The sequence below is a fragment of the Nanorana parkeri genome, unplaced genomic scaffold (genome assembly GCF_000935625.1).
Source record: "Nanorana parkeri isolate BGI_ZX_2015 unplaced genomic scaffold, ASM93562v1 scaffold421, whole genome shotgun sequence".
NCBI classification, from domain to species: domain Eukaryota; kingdom Metazoa; phylum Chordata; class Amphibia; order Anura; family Dicroglossidae; genus Nanorana; species Nanorana parkeri.
In genome coordinates this window covers 88104-92729 of record NW_017306689.1, presented here as the reverse complement: position 1 = coordinate 92729, position 4626 = coordinate 88104, and the positions used below count along the sequence as shown (strand labels likewise).

General features: G+C 43.6%; 1 protein-coding gene across 1 annotated transcript in view; it reads right to left on the bottom strand.

The window, feature by feature from the left end:
- The window catches only part of UBA6 (ubiquitin like modifier activating enzyme 6), a 79107-nt gene that overhangs the window by 27894 nt on the left and 46587 nt on the right, over window positions 1-4626 (bottom strand). The window lies entirely within an intron of this gene.

Here is a 4626-nt window from a genome sequence, read left to right as displayed (position 1 = left end):
TCAAAAAAAACCCCCCCCCCCCCAAAAAAAAAAATGCAATACATATGTGGAATAGAAACACATTTTGATTTTTGTCTCGAACAATGCTGCAAGCAAAGAAAAATATGTCGATCTGCTAGAAACCAATCTAACCCAAACTTCCTGTGTGCGCCGACAACACGGGGGCAAATCAAAAACCATTTGTTGCACGGATGGGAGACAGATTCCTAATGAGTGCTTATGATAGTATATATAAATTCTATGAATTCCAGGGACTGCACCTCTGCTGCACTGAAATCCTAACCAGGATAACAGCTCTGCCCTGTTCTCTTTTCTTGGGCTAAAGAACATGTTCCTCTCTTCATATCTCTGACATATGCGAGAAGTGTTCTGTGGGGCAGGGATGATAACATGGCGTTTAAACACGTAGTTAGGTTTCTTACAGATCAATAGACACATGCTTTACTTGTATGGTTTTTAAAGAGGGAAAAGATTATTATTACTATACAGGATTTATATAGCGCCAACAATTTGCGCAGCGCTTTACAATATAAGGAACACATTACTATCATAATACAATTCAAGACAAGATGGTAAGGAGGGCCCTGTCCCTGAGGGCTTACAATCTAAAAGGGAGGGGGAAGTGATACATGAGGAGGTAGCTGTGTGGGGATGAATTGTTTGAGAATGTGATAGTTCAGTGGTTGGGTTGAGGTAGGATAGGCTTCCTTGAAGAGATGTGGTAGACAGACAGACAGGTTGAGGTAGAGAGATCCATAGGATGGGAGAGGCCCTAGTGAAGTTCTGGAGGCGAGCATGGGAGGAGTTGACGGGGAGCTGGAAAGCAGGAGGTCTTTGGAAAAGTGGACGGGACGATTAGGGTGATACTTCGAGACAAGGCTTGAGATATATCTGGGGGCAGAGTTGTGGATGGCTTTATAAGTGATTCATATTTTAAATTGTATTTGGGCTATTGGAAGCCAGTGCAGGGATTGGCAGAGGGGGGTTGCAGACACTGAGTGATTGGTTAGGTGAATGAGTCTAGCAGCTGCATTCATGATAGACTGAAGGGGGATAGCCTGTGTAGAGGTAGGCCAATGAGGAGGGAGTTACAATAGTCAAGATGAGATATAACAAGTGAGTGGATGAGTAATTTTACTGTCTCATTGGTGAGGAAGGGGCGTATTTTGGAGATGTTACAAAAGGTGAAGGCGGCAGGATTTGGATAGTGATTGGATGTGGGGAAGAAAGGTGAGGTCCGAGGGAAATGTGCATGTATTTCACAAATGTACCGCATATGTTTTTTTAAATTTTATTTTGCTATTACATACACTTTCTAACAGGAGAACACGTACATTGTAAATACTTACGTGCATGAGCACATATGTATCCACAATGCAAAGCAACCACAGACATGTGGAAGAAGCATGTCAAATATACAATTTCCTGGCTTCAACCCCAACCCATGAAAGCACTGGTTGGAGTATGTCCGGTAATACAATTACCGCACACAAGTGGACCATATAAACTTAGTGACACTAAACTCAGGAGTTAAATCTTAAAATTGCATTCAAAGTACCTTATCTATTAACAAAAATTTTACTTTTGTGTATCCTCAAAACATCTCTGAATTGGTGCCGACACTGTCCTTCTGGAGGGTGGCTACTTTTGTTCTCCATGGTCCCTGTGTGTGTTGTAAAGTGGCCATCACTCCAAACTCGCTCTTGTGATGGACTACAATCTCAATACACACTAGTAAACTAAACGTGAGATTGCAGCCCATCAAGGGAGCGGCATCTTTGTTAATGGTTAAGGTGCTTGAATGCATTTTTAGGATTTAACTCCTAAGTTTAGTGTCACTTTAATTCATTGCTCGCGGGACATAAAAGTGATATGACATACGTTTTAAAAAGGTACATGTACAAATAATACACCAGTTGTCTAAAATCTGCCATGTCAGTAGGATTAAATGGCAATCAACCAGTCTATGAGCATCTTAAATAACCTCAGGTGAATTCTATATGAACATTTTTGGAGATTCTGCTTTCTTCTGCCAGCAGAGCAATAACAGCTGTTGGGCACCGGTAATTGTCATATACGGTGTATTTCATGGTCTTTGCTACCCATTGTCATATGTTTTTGGACAGCATAAATTATTTAACATTGCTGGTTGAGGAAGTAGCACAATGCTAAATATCGAAGGGCAGGTCTAAAATGAAAAGTTTTATGATGTTTTGGGGGCAAAAAATTATTTCATGATTTTAAAGCTTGCAAAAAAACAACAACTTTATGTGGTAGTCACTTTGGTCATTCAAATGAGAGCATTCACTGTGAAATGTGTAAAACGTGCTCTGTTGGATAACAATCTCAAAAGTCACATTCAGGACTTAAAAATGCAAACATGTGTAGACGTTATATAAGCTCTGCAGACAGATCATACAGTTAGTGCTAGCACTGCAATAGCCTGCAGTTCAGCTCCAAGTATGAAGTATCATTATTAAGTACTTGAAGTCTAGCTACTTCTATTTTAGGTCCCCAGTGCCTTAAACTGTCTGCAAAAGATGTCCTAGCAACTACTGCCTAAATCTTTATAACTGAACTGCATTTTCTCAGATAAAGGGGGGGTAGTAGTAGTAAACTGGCATTTTAAAAAGCAGGTTTCCTTACAGACAGAGACTTGAGACTGGGAAGACCATTACAGGACTCCCAAAGGTCTGCTGAACTAGAGGGGGGCTAAATCCTAGTCCGTAAATTAAGCGAGTCAGTTCACCCAAAACTCATTTCTTGCCGTCACAAGTATGTTACATCACCCACAGCTTCCAATATCAGTTGAGCTGGCTGTAGACATTACTGACTAGTCTTTGATGTATGCATGGGCATCTCACAATCTTTGGAATTCATGCAGATTGCTATTAGACAATATTTATCGGTCTCCTGTCTATGAAACAAATGGCGCAAATTATGACAGATTTGTGTAACTGTAAGTACTGTACAGTGTATATGAATCTGTGGCAGAATTTTGTCTAGCTCCTCGTTGCAGAGACAAATGAAACGGGACAAATTCCGCCAAGTCAACCAGCACAATCAAGAAGAAGAGTCTACTCTTGGCTCAGGGACAGCAACTGCAGACATAATAGACCCATATACCGGGGTTGAGAGGTCGCCCGAGACACCGCGGAGCCCTGGCCATTTCATCTACAGATAGTGAACAACCCACAGAGAATCCATCTACAGACAGCGACCTTCTACTGGTATTTTACAACCAGGGGATACAATACTTCCTTTTCACTTGGCAGGAGACGCAGATGGCCCCGGCGGATCCGGAAGACCAGGAGGCGTCCAAACAAGAGCATATCGTGGGAAACAGAACAGGAGAACCCGGTGATTAATCTCTCATCCAGAATAATAATCGAGCAGTGAGTGCCGTCTCTTATCCAAAGGCCTTCCGTTTTCTCCCACTGAGAAATTTGACCCATTCGGGTTTGAAGTGGAAGTATTCAGATACGAAAAGGTCACTCAAGCTGAAACAAAATGCCTGCTGACCATGCTGCCAGCCCCATACCCACTCAAGAGCAAGTTCATACCACCTGGCATCTTCGACTCGATCGACAGCTATACCAGGACTCTTAAACATGATGTACTTACTTCTGCCTCCAAATGCAGGGTACATGCAAACCTCAGCGAGGAGGAATTTGTTGCCCTTAAGGAGCTCAAACAAGACACATCGATTATAATCAAGCCAGCTGACAAAGGTGGAGAGATTGTGGTCATGGACTACAACAACTACAGAGAAGGTATGTGGTTACTACTGAGTGATGAAACCAGTTGCAAGGCTGTAACTATGGATATCATGCACATGGTGTTGCATGAACTTAAAAATCTGGTCAGCATGGGCACCACTAAAGGGTGGATTGAGGAGTAAGCCATGTGAGGTTATTAGTTGACCAAGGGAGGAGGTGTAGATGGAGAAGAGGAGGGGTCCAAGGACAGAGCCTTGGGGGACCCCTACAGAAAGAGGGAGAGAAGGGGAGGAGTTAGAATTGTAGGTGACACTGAAGAAGCGTGTAGATAAGTAGGATGAAAACCATGAGAGAGCAGAGTCTTGTAGGCCAAGCGAGTGGAGTTTTTTGAGGAGCAGCGGGTGGTCAACAGTGTCAAAAGCAGCAGAGAGGTCTAATAGCAAGAGTAAGGAATAGTGGCCGTTGTTTTTAGCGGTTATTAGGTCATTGGTGAGTTTTAGGAGGGCGGTTTCAGTGGAGTGTTTGGGGCGAAAGCCGGACTGAAAGGGGTCCAAAAGGTTGTTATTAGCGAGGTGGCAACTCAGGCGGTTGTAGATGAGGCGTTCTAGGAGTTTAGAGGTGAATGGGAGTAAGGAGATAGGTCTGAAATTTAGGGCTGCAACAACTAATCGACATAATCGATTATTGAAAAAGTTGTCAACTTTTTCAATAATCGATTAATCGGCTTCCGATCAGTTGGCCCTGTTCACGGCTCCATAACGCTGTGCGCCACACCTCCTCCCCAACTCACTCACCGCTGCCAGACCCGCCTGCCCGCATCCACGCTCTACGCGCCGCACCTCCTTCCCGCCTCACACTCACCACCAGCCCACATCCACGATCGGCACAGTGACGCGGGGAGATGTAA